Here is a 20122-nt window from a genome sequence, read left to right as displayed (position 1 = left end):
AGTTTGCAGCCTCAGCATTCTTGGAAAGTATTAGCTAATTTCCACATGAAACCAAGGTGTTCTCTCATACAGGAATCATGTGCCAATGACCAAATTGATGTTCAGAACTGAACCATCTGCGTCATGTCCGACACATCAAACTTTTGGACAGAATCCCTCATTACGCCATTTATGTGTTTCTAGACAATGTAAGCTCATAATCTGTGTGTTCATGTTTTCTTGGTCTAGTGGTAGAGCGTCCGCCCAGAGAGGAAGATCTGGAGTTCAATCCCCGACCCCGTCATACCAGAAGACGTTAAAAGATGGTACTTGTTGTTACCCTGTCTGGCGCTCGCAATTAAGGGGCTAAAACAAGGACTGGTTGGCTCGGAGTCAGTATACTGTGTCTGAGTGGGGTATTCATATTAAACTGTGGCATGGTATCTCAGTGTGCTAGCACTATAAATCGGCATCAGTCCGGACTAGTACAAGCAGCCACACAAACACACACACGTACATGCACGTCGCTATACAAGTGCAATAATCTTGGACGCGACGTTAAACCCCATTTCACCTCACCTCACCTCACCTCACCTCACCTCACCTCACCTCACCTCACCTCACCTCATGTTTTCTTATTGAACATTATGATTAATAGATCCAGTGTCTTTTGTTCGGCTGTTGGTATGGTTTTGTAACCTGTCATAACCTTCGTCAGTTATTCAAATATTGCCCACAGTAGTTTGGACAGACTACCTGGTTGTCTAGTCTTCTAAGGCGCTGTAATTCGCTGTGCAGAGTGGCGTCACTTCGGCACGCCAGAAACCAATGATTGTGGGTTCGAATCCCAGTTCGCCCTGATTATGTTTCTAGCTTTGTCAGCACCATACCCATGCTCGTGAGTTTCACCGATGTGGTAAACGTCTAAGACCTGCATCACTTCGGGCTTTCCTCCCACATTAAGCTGACACGCCGGGATATAACTGGAATACTGTTAAAAGCAGCGTTAAACCCAAGTCACTCATTCACTCTTTCAGTACGGGTTAAGTCTGTGCTTGATGTTGTCATTGGTAGAATACAGGACCCCGTTCCTCAAAGTGATCTTAGCGCTAAGGTGATCGTAAGTCCCATACTTTAACATAGGCTTACAATCATCGTAGCGCTAAGATTGCTTTGAGGAACGGGGCCCAGGACCTCTGACAGACTTCTGCCCCAGCCAGCTGTCATCCAAAGTCTGGCTGCCCTATATGGAAAGTTTGAAGCTGTTCCCTCTGACAAGGCCTAAAATAACATAACCATTACCGGTATATGTAAGCATCTCTACATTAATTGTTTGATCAAAGAGCTTGGTATAAGGGACATATCAAACTGTGCCCCATATCAGACAAGAAATCTGAAGAAGTCTGCCCAAACCATGCATCAGTCCTATCAACTTTGGGGTTGACTCAAATCAGACAATCCCGTGATTGACCTCTGGAGCATCGATCCACGGAATTGAGATTCGATGACATACATCAACCAAGTCAGGGAGCATGACCACCTGATTCCGTCAGTCGCTTCTTATGACAAGCATAGTCGCCTTTTACGGCAAGCATGGGTTACTGACGTTTTCCTATGGCAGGAATTCTACTATGCTGCAGTGCTAGGCAACAAACAAACACTTTCCCTTTTATGCACATAATGTGGGTGGCGGGTGTTTCCGGTAGGGCAGGACATGTTCACCCTTTTGCAAACACCTGTTGGCATCACTGATTTTCATTGATCCATTCAAGTAATTTACACTGCTATTTTGCCTTTTACGGCCAATGGAATCGGTTTCGGCGGATAATTGAGACTGAATTTATCTGGCTTTGATTTTTTATATTTTCTCAAATTATTTGAACAATTTTTAAATATTTCAAACACTTATGACAAAAAAAAATTGTTTGAAGCTGAACTCATATATATTTCATTAAACAATTATTCACTCATTACCTGAAAATCTGTCTTTTCTAACCAGTTCAGCTTCACATGGACCCTATATAACCAAGCCATAATGCCAGCAATAAGGTTAAACTCTTATTACCAATTCATGAGAAGACCCACTGGGAAATTCAAGCCTCCATTACTTTGTCCAAGGTGTAAAGCTGTTTTTCAGAATTATTGCTATTATCAAAGCAATTGAGTCACTTATAAGTGCCTGGCAAAGAGTGCTTGCATAGTTATGGCAAATTAGCTGTGCACTGTTTGCATAAAGGGGGGTCATTATTGAAATATGATACACCTTGTACTTTGTTTTGCGGCTATTTGTTACGGTTCAACAGGAAATTAAGCAATGTTGATTAAACCAAATAGAAAGATATCAGTTTAATTGAGACCATGTCCTTGCATATCGTCAAGTTTAATGAGCAAATTGACATGCAAGAAATCAAATATTGTGATAGCCGTTTAATTACGAGCTTGGCCTTTATTTGAATGTAAGGCCAGATGTGTTTAGGTAACAGAAGACGAGGGGCAGTATTTGATCTGGATATAATGATACATGTGTGAGAACACAGGGTTAGATGAAATTGAGTCCTTTTGTCCTCTCGGATCTCCATTTTATTCCAATAAAGTATTGCCATGAGTAGAGTGAGTGAGTGAGTTTGGTTTAACGCCGCTTTGAACAGTATTCCAGTTCATGCTCCCTGACTTGGTTGATGTATGTCATCGAATCTCAATTCCGTGGATCGATGCTCTGGAGGTCAATCACGGGATTGTCTGATTTGAGTCAACCCCAAAGTTGATAGGACTGATGCATGGTTTGGGCAGACTTCTTCAGATTTCTTGTCTGATATGGGGCACAGTTTGATATGTCCCTTATACCAAGCTCTTTGATCAAACAATTAATGTAGAGATGCTTACATATAATGGTTATGTTATTTTAGGCCTTGTCAGAGGGAACAGCTTCAAACTTTCCATGTAGGGCAGCCAGACTTTGGATGACAACTGGCTGGGACAGAAGTCTGTCAGAGGTCCTGTATTCTACCAATGACAACATCAAGCACAGACTTAACCCGTACTGAAAGAGTGAATGAGTGACTTGGGTTTAACGCTGCTTTTAACAGTATTCCAGTTATATCCCGGCGTGTCAGCTTAATGTGGGAGGAAAGCCCGAAGTGATGCAGGTCACAGACGTTTACCACTTCGGTGAAACCCACGGGCACGGGTATGGTGCTGACAAACCTAAAACATAATCGGGGCGAACCAGGATTCGAACCCGCAATCATAGATTTCTGGCGTGCCCAAGGGATGCAACTCTGCACAGCGAATCGCGGCACCTTAGACGACTGGGCCACCCGTGCCCCCTGCCATGAGTAGAGGTGCGCGGTATACCGGTTAACCGCGATGTGGCTTCATGTCCAATACGTATTGTGATACAGTTTCTATATCGCAATAAATTGCGGTCATTTTAAAAAAGTATTACCTATTTGAATTTCATGTTTTAAATCAAGGCGATCGATAAAGCTGATGTCACGTTCGATTAGAGTTACATCCCTTCCTATATAATAACGCGATATGCTACGAGATCTCGCCGTATCTGTGGTAACAAAATGGCGGATCACGACTGGGAAGTCGTGAGAAATACTCGCGGTATTTCCGATGTGTGGCAGCATTTCGGGTTGAAAAAGCGTAAAATCGATCAAACAATCAAAGAAAATGTTGCTGTTTGTAGAAAATGTGAATCGTTTGTGAAATACACCGGCTAAATAATAACACTTCCATTAGTTTATTCCTCTTGGAATACTCCATAATGATAATGTGTCTTTTCTAGTCTAGTTCAAAAAGAAAGTTTGTTTTTACCCAAATATAAATAAGTCTTAAAACCGAAGAATTTCTTTATTTTTTCTCAGAAGTTGAAAACATTTGGTTTTGGCAATATATTGTGATACGTCTCGCATTACACGACTTTGGATCGCAATATATTGCAATACAGGTTCAAGGGGCAATACCCATCACTAGAGATGAGTCCTCTATCGGTTTTAGAGCACAGCCAAATTTTAAAAAAACATAACTATGGGTCAAGTAAACACTTCCCACAAAAGGCACAATCTTCTTCCCACATAAGCCCGGGGTCAAAGCCTCTGTGTAAATTCTTGAGATACATTAAGCTCATGGATAAAGGAGATCAGTTGGAGTACAATATCGGGATATAATGGTACCACACGGGACTCAATTGATGACAACTCGATGGATGAGAGACTTCATCCATGCTCTAAGTACTTGTTTTACAGAGTTTTTTCCCAACATTAACCCAAAGGCATGAAAAAAAATCAAAATCCCTTTTGAAATAGGTTTTAAATTTTTATGTTTTAGGTTGTATAATACACACCCACTGTGTTTGGATCTGTTTCTTTTGGAGAAAGTCAAACTGTATTTTTTTATAAAAATGGTAACCAGATACCATTATTTTCAGCTTTTTTTAGAAGGGATTATGCTTGACAGCTGGATTTGTGGAACAAGGAATTAATTTGGTCTAGCCTAAGTAATAATAACTGTCATTTATGTACATAGATGGAGGATTTTTCAGGTTTATAGAAGCCCAATCCAAGAGGGGGGAGGATGTTTAAAAAGGAATACCGTATTCGACGTAATAAGCGCCCAGGGTGCTCTCAAAATTAGAAATAGGGGGCTCTTATTAGAATATTATTTTGGTGAAAAAAAAGAGTTGAAAGATAAATTTCGTGGTTTATGCTGACGGTCTGAACTGTTTATATACGACAGATATATTTTTCCAGAATATAATTGCCCATAATTAAGGGTGCATATAATACACGAGTGCGTATTATACACGAATAAATAAGTCTTGTGAACATTGATCAGTCGAAAGGGGTGCTAATTGGGATTGTTCACTTGCAAATATCGCCATGGGTGCTTATTAGAGCGGGGCGCTTATCATGTCGTATACGGTCGTTGCACACCATTGAGAAAAAAGAAATTTCCAGTTGATGTTTAAGTTATTTGGGTTTGTTTTTAAAAAATTTGAATTAACTATGACATGATACATATGCAGAATGTGCAAACTAAAGATTTAACCACTGGGCTATCCCATTGCCCAGAATTGATGATGAAACAACATCCAGAAATAGAACAAAAACATAGCTTTGTTCACTGAAATTTCATAGAATTTCATTACTCCATACAAATATTACCCAATTTGAGCATGGTTTGAATAAGGTGAGCTACAGATCCTTCCTGGAATGACCTTTCCGTTCTGTGAAGACGAACATTAATCCTTTGTATGCCAACTTCTGATCGTTAATAGATGTCAAAGAAGAAGATGACTTTGAATTGTGCAATAGGATTGGTAGGAACTTAACTGTCGGATGAAACCAATCAATAAACAAACATGTATGCTTTTTGCCCAGCTTGTGAAAATTGATCCGAAAATTGAATCCATTCTCCTGCCGCCTCATTTAACATATATATACAACACACAGCTGTATAACCTATAGCTTGGAGAAACAAGACCTCATGCTGTGTGATATTAGAACTCGTATTGATTAGCCAATGCTATTTTTCTATAACCTTTATCAAGACCATTTTTGAACTTATGCCACAAGGGACTTGCACAGCTAACAATTCCCCCCTGCTATTAAATTCTATCCATAATAATAATAATAATAATAATTCCAGTGATGATACCCTGTGGTTAGTGTTGAAATCAACATGATCAGGAGGCATCATTGTCAATGTGGATTTCTTTGCTTAACTTGTCTGCTAATGAGCACATTCATCCACTTATAAAAAAAGAAGACAAAAAGTGCATGTCAGAGTTGGCTTCCGGGATGTCAAAGAGGGTATGGTTTGGTGTTAATTAGTGCTAAAAAACTGAAGATGGAACAAATGGCCATTTCTCGGTGGTGTCTTACACTCATGCTTCAGTGAGTGGAAATGATTGATGACTTTTGTGCTGTGTTGCACTGTCATGTTGGCTGTCAGTCAGTGAAATAGGCATCGTTTGTCAGGTGTACATTTCGGAGCAAGAGGAAATGCAATGTGATGGATTGGCTTTTAGGATGTCCATTTTTACTGGAAAATGTCTTGCAGTTTGTCAGTTTTTTAAAACACATTTCAAGCATCCCACAAGTGTGAATGGTACAAAAAGATATTTTGACCTGTAATGTTCAGATCTCCGTCTGAAGAATATGTTGCGTTATGTTTTATGTTACATTGATTTTTAGACTCATCAATCTTTTTCTTTTGAGATTTCGGTTTCAGTCTATTTGTCATGCATCAATAGAATAAGCACAAATGTTTAGAAGAAAATTTTTAGGGGACTTTTTGTTGTATGTTGTTTTTGTCAGTTATTGTTTAACGGCAAACTCTACAATATTCTAGCTGTATGATGGCGGCCTGTAAATTATCCAGTCTGGACCATACAAACCAATGATTGATATTATGAACAATGAGGTGAGGTGAAATTGGGTTTAACGTCGCGTCCAAGATAATTGCACTTATATAGCGACGTGTATGTGTGTGTGTGTTTGTGTGGCTGCTTGTACTAGTCCGGACTGATGACGAATTATAGTGCTAGCTCACTGAGAATCTACGCTGAGGTGTGGTATATGTGTGTGTGTGTTTGTTGTTTAACACCGCACTCAGCAATATTCCAGCTATATGACGGTGGTCTGTAAATAATCGAGTCTGGACCAGACAATCCAGTGATTGACATCAGGAGCATCGACCCACGCAATTAGGATAGATGACATGCATCAACCAAGTCAGCGAGCCTGACCACCCGATCCCGTTAGTCGCCTCTTACGACAAGCATAATCACCTTTTACAGCAAGCATGGGTTGCTGAAGACCTATTTTATCCTGGATCTTCACAGGTTTGTGTTATTTGTAGTTAAGGGAAAAGAAATAATGTATCAAGGGTAAAATCAACATTACAGTATCTAGCTGAAGTCATCCATTTTATGTAAACAAGTGCAAGATGTAGAGTCAAACTACAGTCCACTCTTTCTTTTTCTTTTTTTCTGCCTTGCTCACTTGTACCATAAATAGTTTGTAATTTGGTTTGAAAATTGAAACAAATTCAAAGACACCTGCACTCACAAATCATTTCAAACGGTCAATAATGAAACCAGATGTTAACAAGACACAAAGTACATGTTACCAGGTGTTAAAAAAAGTTAAAAATAATGAGTGAGTGAGTATGGTTTTATGCCTCTTTTAGCAAGATTCCAGCAATATGAGAAATGGGCTTCACACATTGTACCCATGTCGGGAATCGAACCCGGTTCTTCGTTGTGACGAGCGAATGCTTTAACCATTAGGTTATCCGACTGCCCCTAAAAATAATGAGACTGTGTGTAGCAAGATGAATCTATGTGTGGGTGGCTGCTTGTAATAGTCTCAGATTGCTCGCCCACTGAGAAACCGGACCACCTTGTATTTAACATGTATGTTTGTTTGTTGTTTAACGCCGCACTCAGCAATATTCCAGCTTTATGACGGCCGTCTGCAAATAATTAAATATGGACCAAACAATCCAGTGATTGACCAAGTCAGCAAGCCTAACCACCCAATCCTGTTAGTCGCCTCTTACGACAAGCATAGTCACCTTTAATGGCAAGCATGGGTTACTGAAGACATTTTCTTATAGAGAGAGAGACAGAGAGAAAGACAGAGAGAGAGACAGAGATGGCTTCTGTTCGATATTTATTTTTTTATATATGTAAAAAGAATAAGCTAAACTATAGTGCCTGTACTTCATTCCTTTGAATATTTAAAAAAAAAAAAAATTAGTGCCATTATGGTCTTCGTTTAAAATAATTATATTTGTAAATTCTGCAAAAATTCCAGAAATATTCATGTGAGCTACAGAGCTCAGAGCTCTCTTTGTATCTTCAAAGACATTTGCAATACATTAATTATGATCAAATCTTTTCATTGACGATGTGTCAGTAAATAACATGTCATTTACTTTTACAAATTAGAGGCCATTTCTTTAGAAATGATTAAAATCTTCTTAGTTGATATCCACACTTTCTACTTTATGCCTTCACTTTAGCCGAGTACATGAATGATTGACCAATCAGTCGATGGTAGTCATTTTTGCGTCATTAGCAGGGTCATCTGGTTCCCTTTGTGTTACGTTAGGCGCGAAGAAAATGAAATCAATTATGCAAGAGGGATGCAAAACTATTACTTTGAAGTCATCCATTCCAGCTTTTATGATGCATAAACAATTCTTAGCACGTTTCCTTCATTACAATGAAGTTGTCCATGCCTTTGTTCTCCTGAACGGAATTGCCTCATATTCAATGATTCATCATTGTATCTTGTTATTGTCTTGTTTACAGCTTTTCCCTGGTACATGTTCCAGTAATTAATATAAATGTTCAATTATTCCCACATCTGAGATTAGAAGGCCCATTTGATTTTAACACTAGACTGCCTATATTTTCAGCACTTTATTACAATCTCAAAAACTGCCATTTTCTTGCTCCCTCCTTGCCTCTGACTGTATGTTCTTCAAGCTCATCTGGCTTCACACTCTAATGTACTGTCAAACCTTCTGGACTGTCAGAGAGTTCTTCCTGAAGCTCCTTCCTCAACAAAGCTGAATTAGTTTCATTGAATCTCCTTTTTCAAAGTCAGTTTACATCCATTTGCCAATCGTCTCTTGACCAAGTAGTCTTCATCATGCCATCTTCATCCGTGGCCTTCTCAAAGGATGAAGCATTCTTGAAACCGCGACCTTTTTGTACTACAATCTGTGGTTTACTTTTCTCCTCATTCAAATGTAATTCATGTCCCTCTCTTCAGACTTTCCTGACCAAGTACTTGTGTATATATATATATATATATATATATATATATATATATATATATATATATATATAATAAAATAATAAAGTCCACGTTAGTCCATCATCTTCTTTATATCAGTTTCATACATAGTACTTTCGCTGTCTCATGACAGCTCTTCAGTGTAACTGACATATACATATAATGACATCATACTTATGATGACGTCATAAATTACAACTGTGACGTCACAATGTATTTACACACTCCAGCGACGACACCAAGTAATTTAACAATTGTAGGGAGACATTTGAATTAAATATACAGTATTTGTAAAGTAACAGTGCAACATTTACGATTGAAATGACAAATCTATTAATACATTCTAGAGTTCAACTTTGGTTTCATCAATTGGATAAACATTTGTTCTTTTTCCAGTCTCAGCTGCTTGTTACTTGTATACAATTTATAAAACGGAAAAATAGTAAATTTCCCGTTTCCGCAATCATCAATGTGTTTGCTGACACCTAAGCATCGAACATTAGGGTCTCTAATCTGCTGTTTGTGTACAGTGACTCTATCTTTTAATTCCATGCCGGTTTCACCGATGTAGTTTTCGCCGCATCCCGAACATCTCATAACATACACCACATCTTTGCTGCGGCAGTTCATGTTGGCTTTCACATTGAAACCCTTGCCATTTGCAAAAAGGAAAGTAGTACCTTCACTTATGATGTTACATGTGCCGCATCTTGGTGTGTTACATCTACTTACACATGGTACACTCTCTGTACAAGAATATTTGGATGGACAAAGAATCTGCTTGAGATTTTTTGGTTGCCTGGTACTTTTTATAATTTTAAATTTATTCAGTCCTTGTTTCATTTTATCGCTTTGCTGTAAAATTGGGAGGTTGTCCCTTATGACTGGCATGATATCACAATTATTAGGATTGAAGGTGGACACAAACGGTATAATTTGATCGCCCACAGATTTTTCATTAGGTTTCAGGAGAGTATGTCTTGGAATTTTTAAAGACTTTTCTATTGCGTCATTTATGACGCGAAGCGGATATCCTAGCTTCCTGAGATACCCCATTAATTCTTTCAATCTTAAATCTCTTTTATCCGTTTCCGACACGATGGTACATACTCTCCGCGCAAGTGAATAAGGAATGTTAGTTCGTGTATGCCTGGGGTGACATGAACCGAATTGTAGGTATTATATATATATATATATATATACCGTATTCGACGTAATAAGCGCCCAGGGCGCTCTCAAAATTAGAAATGGGGGGCTCTTATTAGAATATTATTTTAGTGAAAAAAAAACAGAGTTAAAAGATAAAGTTTGTGGTGTATGCTGACAGCCTGAAATGTTTATATACGACAGATATATTTTTCCAGAATTTATTTGCCCATAAAGGATGCATATAACACACAAGTGCGTATTTTACGCGAATAAATAAATCTTGTGTACATTGATCAATCGGAAGGGGTGCTCATTGGGTTTGTTCACTAGCCAATATAATAGCAAATATCGCCGTGGGCGCTTATTAGAGCGGGGCGCTTATTACGTCGAATACGGTATATATATATACACACACATCTGCAGCTTTGGCAGCTGACAGTGTGAGGTGACACAATGGGGTCATTCGGTAAGGCTCGGGGACTTTGTTGGTTGCCATTGTACCCTGATCACATGGAACGTTGCTCCTATCAAAGACTTGCTGCTGTGACAGGACCTGGATATAGCAAGAATATCTCTGAATGGAGGGTTAAATAACACTCACTTGTTCACTTTGGGAACGCCAAGGTACAATTATTGTCCATGACATTCTTGACCACACCAGTCTTGACCACAGACTTTTTATGCTTGGATGTCTTCATCAATGTCCTATTTTGCATGTCTTGGACAAACTGATTGTATGCTATGTGCACCAGGGGCGGTCGGGTAGCCTAGTGGTTAAAGTGTTTGCTTGTCACGCAGAAGACCCAGGTTCGATTCCTGACATGGGTACAATGTGTGAAGCCCATTTCTGGTGTCCCAGGCCGTGATATTGCTGGAATATTGCTAAAAGCGGCGTAAAACCATACTCACTCAGGATGTGCTCCAACTTTTCTGTCCACTGTTGGGCTACTTTTCTAACCCTCCCGGATGGTGGGTTAGTCTAGTGGTTCAAGCATTCACTGCTCATGCTGCAAACCCTGGTTTGATTCCTGCTTAGGGACAACAAAGTCTGATGCTCTTCTTGGTGCGCCCTGAAAAGATATTGCTGAAATATTGCTGAAACCCCATTCATATTCATCCCAACAAGACATAGTCAGTTACTATAACCACTTGTCAGAAGCCTGAGTCTAGCAGTATTCTGTTCAGTCAAGTTACTTCAGCTAACAAATGTCTATATAATAAAGCTGAAATCTGCGTCAAATAATTTTTTTATTCTGACTGCATATAGATCCACATTATGTACTTGTACTTGAAATCCTTAGGTACAGTAATCCTAAATCTTTCTAAAATTTTCTGGAGTTCAAACACATCCATTTCATCCATCTCTTTCCTACTTCCTCTTTCACATACAACCCATTTCACATCCACCACCTGCCTCCACAATAGCTGACTCATCAATCTCATCTATCCCCCATAATGCATGTGAAGGGTCCACTTGCTTCAATGGACACATCGCCACCCCTGATTCTCATATCACAATTATTCCTTATTTATCTCCCTTTCTTTCGTTTTCTTTGGCTGATGTTGAATGACAGCCTCTTTGTTCTTGCTTTTCTTTGAAGTAGTGGACGCCATGCTGTGACCTAATTTCAGTAATGTACATCTCGAGTATTGATGAGTGCAATGGGACTATTACACCCTATAACCTTATGCAAGCATGTACAATTACGTTCCCTTGAAACCGACACCAAAAGACAGCATGCTCATCAGTCTGTCGGTAATGATTTCCTAACAACCGTAAGAATGCTTTTTATTGCTGATTTTTGTTTTTGGGAGCAGATTCCTTCGGTGGTTAAAATATTCAGTGTACAAGGTTTGTTAATATCAGGTGTCATGATATTTTTATCAGAAAACATTTCACAATCCTAATGTCTTCGATTATTGTTTGGTGTTGAGTGTTAAGATGGCCATTGCAACAAGTTTTGTTGTACCATTAGCAGGTATTGGAACTGTATTTGCATTTCATGTCCATTAGAATCAAAACAAATATTGACGTTGATTTACTTTGTTGGATGTCGGGGCAATGTGTGTTGGTTTATAGCTTGCTATTCATTACAGAGTAATTATTAAGATTCTTGAGCCATTCTTCAGAGCAAGATGAAAACATGTGGATAAAAAGCTTCAGATCATCGGCAACCATTTATTTTATGCTTGGAACGAGTATTTTGTCAAGACACTTATGAAATTGATTTTTTTTTCACTCATCCATTGTATCATGATATCATCACATTCCAGGGTGACATCATTTCACTCTCACAACTTTGAGAGTTTACGTAGCGCGTGCTTCAGAAAAGGACTGGTAACATTTGTATTTTCCAGTCCAGACTTCATGAATGACAAGCTGCTGTCATATGGCTGAGTATGGTGTTAAATAATACACAAACAAAGGGGCGGTCAGGTAGCCTAGTGGTTAAAGCGTTCGCTTGTCACGCCGAAGACTCGGGTTCGATTCCCGACATGGGTACAATGTGTGAAGCCCATTTCTGGTGTCCCCCGCTGTGATATTGCTGGAATATTGCTAAAAGCGGCATCAAACTGACTGACTGACTGACTGACTGACTGACTGACTGACTGACTGAGACTGACTGACTGACTGACTGACTGACTGACTGACTGACTGACTGACTGACTGACTGACTGACTGACTGACTGACTGACTGACTGACTGACTCACTCACTCACTCACTCACTCACTCACTCACTCACAAAACAGATTGCCTGCACTGGAATCATTATGAAGGATGCAATTTGTTTGCATCAACAGCTCCAGCACTAACATTGCACAGCTACTGATGTTTGATGTTATTATTCTTCTGTTTTGGTTATTTTATATATCATTGAAATAAACTGTTGAAGCAGTGCTCGCCTGTTTTTTGTTGATATTGTTTTCATGTGTCAAATTCAATCTACATTGGGACCATAAAATAGGTGTTTGTATGTTATTGAATAAAATCGTTCAAGCAGTGCATGCCTGTTTTTTGTCAGTATTGTTTTCATGTGTCAAATTCAATCTACACTTTGACGATAACAAATAGGTGTTCGTATTTTATTGAATGAAATCGTTCAAGCAGTGCATGCCTGTTTCTTGTCAATTATAGTTTCATGTGTCAAATTCAGTCTACAATATGATTACCATATTCGACGCAATAAGCGCCCCGCTCTAATAAGCGCCCACGGCGCTATTTGTTAAGATATTGGCTAGTGAACAATCCCAATTAGCGCCCCTTCCGATTGATCAATGTACCTAAGACTTATTTATTTGCGTATAATACGCACTTGTGTGTTATATGCACCCTTAATTATGGGCAATTAAATTTTGGAAAAATATATCTCTCGTATATAAACATTTCAGGCTGTCAGCATAAACCACGAAATTTATCTTTTAACTCTGTTTTTTTCACCAAAATAATATTCTAATAAGAGCCCATATTTCTAATTTTGAGAGCGCCCTTGGCGCTTATTACGTCAAAAACGGTATAACAAATAGGCATTGGGATGTAGTCAGCGAGTTGAATGCTCAGACGTAATCATTGAGTCAGCAATAACTGGCCATGTCATCACATCCTGCAAATACAAGCAGCAACATCCTCTCCTCAATCTCAAGAATCAGTTTCAGTTCTCTGTTTAATTTCAAGCTCAGGTTGGTAGATCAATGATTTGTTTGTTTGTTTGTTTGTTGTTTAACACTGCACTCAGCAATATTCCAGCTATATGATGGCGGTCTGTAAATAATTGATTCTGGATCAGACAATCCAGTGGTTGACATCATGAGCTTTGATCGACGCAGTTGGGACCGATGACATGCATCAACCAAGTCAGGAAGCCTGACCACCCGATCCCGTTAGTCGCCTCTTACAGCAAGCGTAGTCGCTTTTTACGGCAAGCATGGGTTGCTGAAGACCTGTTCTACCCCAGATCTTCATGGGTTGTAGATCAATGAAAGGGAATTGGCTATTATGTGATGGTTATTGAAAAAGATCTCAATATACCTGAAACGTAAGTTAAACTTCTTTGACAAATTCCTTTGTTATGATTTTGCCCACTGAGCAGTAATTCTGAATCATATGCCAAAGAAAACAGATCAGCAGGGAGGAAAGCACAGTTGGATGCGTACGGCTTGCCTGATCACATGTATGTTATCTTTGAGGAAGTCATAGAGAATCTCACCCGAGTGTCTTTTGATATCAAATATATCAGCATGAGTTGATAAAAGTGGAAAAATTCCGGGGGTGAGATTTTATTTATCATCCAACATCGTTCTTCCAATTTTTTCAATTTGTAGTCAAGCATTTCACATATTGTTTCAGATGACATTTGCTTTTTATTTTTTCACAAACTTCCTGGACCTTTGAAGAGAAGTTTAATAGATAGTTAAATACCTTTGAAGATAGTCATATAGAAGTTTAATAGTAAATACCTTTGAAGATAGTCATATAGAAGTTTAATAGTAAATACCTTTGAAGATAGTCATATAGAAGTTTAATAGTAAATACCTTTGAAGATTGTAAAATAGAAGTTTAATAGTAAATACCTTTGAAGATAGTCAAATAGAAGTTAAATAGTAAATACCTTTGAAGATAGTCATATTGAAGTTTAATTGTAAATACCTTTGAAGATAGTCAAATAGAAGTTTAATAGCAACTACCTTTGAAGAGAGTCAAATAGAAGTTTCATAGTAAATACCTTTGATGATAGTCAAATAGAAGTTTAATAGTAAATACCTTTGAAGATAGTCAAATAGAAGTTTAATAGTAACTACCTTTGAAGATAGTCAAATAGAAGTTTAATAGTAAATACCTTTGAAGATAGTCAAAAAGAAGTTAAATAGTAAATACCTTTGAAGATAGTCATATTGAAGTTTTAATAGTAACTACCTTTGAAGATAGTCAAATAGAAGTTTAATAGCAAATACCTTTGAAGATAGTTAAATAGTAAATACCTTTGCAGATAGTCATATAGAAGTTTAATAGTAACTACCTTTGAAGATAGTCAAATAGAAGTTTAATAGCAAATACCTTTGAAGATAGTCAAATAGAAGTTAAATAAACCAATAATGGGCCAGGGAATCAGTGGTCAAAAGTATGAGCAAACTATGATCCACATCATCCGTGTATAAGGACTTGCACTTAGCTATGTCGTACATGCACCCCTAGGGTAGAATAGGTCTTCAACAACCCATGCTTGCCATAATTGGTAACTGTGCTTGGCGTAAGAGACGACTATTGGGATCGGGTGGTCAGGCTCGCTGACTTGGTTGATGCATGTCATCTTATCCCAATTGCGTGGGTCGATGCTCATGATGTCAATCACTGGTTTGTCTGGCCCAGACTCGATTATTTACAGGTCACCATCATACAACTAGAATTTTACTAAGTGTTGCATCAAACAATCACACGGAGTCCCCCAGGTGGAAACTGGATGTTTTGGTGAAGGTTGAGTTGTTTTGCCCAATGTGGGAATTCCGAGTTAGAACAGGTCCCCAATGACCTATGGTGTCATAATCAGGCTTGATGACTTGGTAGTTTGTCTTCTTATCTCAACAGAATAGATCCTTGTTCACCATATAAATCACTGAATTGGCCGATCCAGACTCGATTTTTTGCATCCCAGTGTCATGAAGCTGGAATATTGCTGAGTCTGACACTAACAACAAACAAACAAACAGAAACAATCCCAGTTGTGTTATCCCATCCACATAGCAGTTTTTTAGGTGATGTATTGAAGGAATAACGTCTGTTTTATTTCCTTTAAGCAAAGCTTAGAAAGCTGGAAAGAAAATACTATGGTTAGTTTAAGCCATGTAATGGTTCCCTAGCTAAGTTTTATGGTTGTGTAAGCGTCCTTTGTGGGTTCATGACAACGTCTTTCACCACAGATCACACAGGCCGACCATCAAACACCATTCCTGATGGGTTCGCCAGTATCTAGGTGTTCTTACAGTCAACAAGGAAAACTCTGCTTCCTTGATGTTCACCATCAGGTCAGCTAGTGTATACAGGACTGAAAGTATTGTATTATTTCAAGCACTCATTCAAGTGACATTTAGACTTTCCTGGCTGTGTGAACACTACTTGCTACTGTCAAAGTCTCCATTTCGTTAAGCGGGCGGTTGGGTAGCTAGTGGTTAAAGCGTTCGCTCGTCATGCCTTAGACCCGGGTTCGAGTCCCAACATGGGTTCTATGTGTGAAGCCCATTTCTGGTGTCCCTCCGCCTTGATATTGCTGTAATATTGCTAAAAGCGGCGTAAAACCATACTCACTTGCTCACTCACTCATTTCGTTAAGGCTGTTCTCCAATTTAATGTTCAAATGGTAATTTGTATTTTACCATGTGACCATGCATAGTCTTGAAACTTTATACAGCTTGTACAGGGTTGATAATAGGTAAGTGATGATCTGAGGTAGAAGAGGGCTTCAGCAACCCATGCTTACCGTAAAAGCCGACTATGCTTGTCGTAAGAGGCAACTTATGGGATCGGGTGGTCAGGCTCACTGACTTGGTTGAGTGAGTGAGTATGGTTTTACGCCGCTTTTAGCAATATTCCAGCAATATCACAGCGGGGGACACCAGAAACAGGCTTCACACATTGTACCCATGTCGGGATTCGAACCCGGGTCTTCAGCGTGATGAGCGATTGCTTTAACCGCTAGACTACTGACCGCCCCTGACTTGGTTGATGCATGTCATTGTATCCCAACTGCGTGGATCAATGCTGATGATGTCAATCACTGGATTGTCTGTTCCAGACTCGATTATTTACAGACGTACGAGTCTCATCAGGCCATAACTGAATAACGGACATGAAGTAGTAACGTATAGTTACGTGACGTCCTAACATTTAGGAAAACTATGATGTCACAATACCAAGGCGACAATGGACAAATAACTTACGCCTTTACATTTAACTTAGGCGCGTATTTATGAATGAAATGTTGCTCTTTTTGAAACAATGTAGGTTCATGATCAATTTAGCTTATATAGCGGGAAAACTAAAAAGTTGCCGTTTCCACATGCTTCTAAATGTTCACTGAGTGGAATCGTGCGGTTGTGTGGCTGCTTTATTTGTGAACGGTGAAGATTCATTCTTCTTTTTAATTTAAGTTCTGTCTTTCCGATATACTTTTCATTGTATCCACTACAAACAATATCTGGAATACTGCTGAGTGCGGCGTTAAACAACAAACAAACAAACAAGAAGTTGGTCAGGGTGGGCTTGTTGAAGCAGGGCATACAAACAAGTATCTCTTGATATTCCATTAATGATACAGTATTCTACTTAGGGATGAGGAACTCTCAGCATCATCTATCAATCACTGTCAGTTGTTGAGTGTAGTACACCCATGGGTAGTCCTGTTGTTTGATGTTTCTTCATCAAGCCTTGGTTTGAATTTTAGTCCCCAAAAGGATGTTATTTGTGTAGTTCTTTCATTATCATGTCCCTTGCCATGATGTAATGCCCAAATCTACTCACAGTATCCCCTAATCGCATCTCACCTCATCAGGCTGTCACTTCTGTGAAACTACAGCAAACAAAGACCTGGTGTCTCAAACATCCAGTGTACCACTCAAGTTACTTTTGGAGGTGAGGTGAAATGGGGTTTAGCGTCGCATCCAAGATTATTGCACTTATATAGCGACGTGCATGTACGTGTGTGTGTGTGGCTTGATGCCGATTTATAGTGCTAGCTCACTGAGATACCATGCCGCAGTTTAACATGAATACCCCACTCAGACACAGTATACTGACTCCAAGCCGACCAGTCCTTGTTTTAGCCCCTTAATGCCTAGCCTTTTAATGTCTTTTGGTATGACGCGGTCGGGGATCGAACCCCGGACCTTCCGCTCTCCGGGCGGACGCTCTACCACGAGACCACAGAGGCGGTCTGTACCAAAAGGAAGTACCATCAAAGGAAAAGTTGTGTTTTGTGGGGGTTAATTTTGATACAAATCAGCTTAATGGCTCAAAAACACATAGAGCCTTCTTTTAGATGGTAGAGTGCCTGCCCAGAGAGTGGAAAGTCAGGGGTTCAATCCTTGGCCACGTCATACCAAAAGATGTTAAAAGATAATACTTGTTGTTACCCTGCCTGGCGCTTGGCATGAAGCAGCTATAACAAGGACTGGTCACCTCAGAGTCTGTATACTGTCTGAGTTGGGTATTCATGTTAAACTGTGGCATGGTATCTCAGTGGCACTATAAAATCGACATTAGTGTGGACTAGTACCGCCACACGCAAGCACGCACGCACGCACATTCTGTGGTAGTTTTCTTTTGCAAAGATGAATCATTCTGAATTGTGGTGGAGAAAAGAAATGTCGCTGAATCATTTCAGAATGTAGTCATCTGATTGGCTCAAGAACCTACGCACCCTTCATTTAGGGCTCACCTGACTTGACCTCCTACATCCACATTGCAACAGAGTGAGTGAGTTGGGTTTAACGCCGCTTTTAACAGTATTCCAGTTATATCACGGCGTGTCAGCTTAATGTGGGAGGAAAGCCCAAATTGATGCAGGTCTCAGGCGTTTACCACTTTGGTTGAAACCCACGAGCACGGGTATGGTGCTGACAAACCTAGAAACATAATTGGGGCGAACCGGGATTCGAACCTACAATCATAGGTTTCTGGCGTGCCCAAGGGACGCAACTCTGCACAGCGAATCGCGGCGCCTTAGACGACTGGGCCACCCGTGCCCCCCATTGCAACAGAATAAAAGATTGGTAATTGGTCGAATAGGTAATGTGCGTGTGCCAAGCCACCTCTACCCCACTTTCACCCATTCAACATTTATGTGACAAGCTTTGCGTATTTGATGGCAGGAAATTTCACTGCACTAAGCTTTCAACTCCCAAAGAATGTATCAGGTGAGCAGCAGTACCTTTGAACTATTTTGAATGATTTATTTATGAGCGCAATTGATTAACACTAAAATATCCCTGCCAAGGCCATGACAAATGTATCACTTGCTTTGATGGAACCTGTTTCCAATAGACAGCCATTGCGTCACCTTTATATGTGGAGACATATTTCTTTTCGTGATCAATTCCGATGAAACTTATTCTGTTTCGATTACACATGACTTAGCTTTACTAGTCATACTTTGGATCTATTTGAAGGGGCAAGAAACAGAAACAGGAAGGAAATTGTTATGCATGAAGTGTCATGTTCATATTCAAGTTCTAAATGCCACTCAAAGACAATTTTATTATTACTACTTATTCAATATGAATCAGATTTAAGTAAATATAACGGAAATGTGATCTTGTTATTACAACAACTGTCTAACACTACATATGGCACAGGAGACAGAGAGAATGAGTCAGCAGTGGATGAATAGACTGCCCCGTGGCAAAGAGGACTTGTTTACAACTTTCAAGGCCTTTGTAAAGCTTTCAAATCTTTCATGGAAGACATGTGGTGGACATTTCCAAATTTGGTGCATCAGTGACGAAAATGATGTTTGATGCAATACCCTGTTTTGACTTGTACCATATGCTGCCATGTTTTTTAGATGAACAATTGACTTGCCTTTGCATGTATTTGTAATTATGCAACATACATCATCTGAAATGTGGCAAGGTAGAAGAGGCAGGATCCGTCAGTTTACTTGGGGGAGGAGTTATTGACTATCTTGTGGAAGGTCATGCCGATACGTACTTAGGGATGCAGGTTGGGCACAAAACTCCAGAATGAAACTCATGATGAAAACAAGGCATTCCACAGTTTTCTTAAACAAGCCAAGGATGTTGGACATAATTTCAATGTCAATGTTGATTTTGTTGATGGTTTTGTACTGCTGGATGGTACAGAAATGAGTATGTTCGTTTGGATGAAGTTGGCTGGCTTGAAAAGTGAAACAGAAGGCTTTGAGCTTTCTGCTCAGGACCAGTCACTTCCCACTTGAAACCATCAATGTGTGATTTCGAATCAAAAGTAAATGTGCAGATAGAATATGCAATGAATATAATGAGACTGTCCAACACATTGTCAGTGGATGCCCAGCTTTGGCACAAACACAGTATCTTAAGCAACATGATCGGGTGGCTCGATCCTTTTATTACCGTCTTCGCCATGCTTGTGGTTTTAACACAGAGGTTCACCCATGGTAGGACCGAGAATATGTAGAGAGCGTCA

The sequence above is a fragment of the Haliotis rufescens genome, unplaced genomic scaffold (genome assembly GCF_023055435.1).
Source record: "Haliotis rufescens isolate VD_foot unplaced genomic scaffold, xgHalRufe1.0.p SCAF_16, whole genome shotgun sequence".
Lineage (NCBI taxonomy): Eukaryota > Metazoa > Mollusca > Gastropoda > Lepetellida > Haliotidae > Haliotis > Haliotis rufescens.
Note: the sequence above shows the minus strand (reverse complement) of the source record.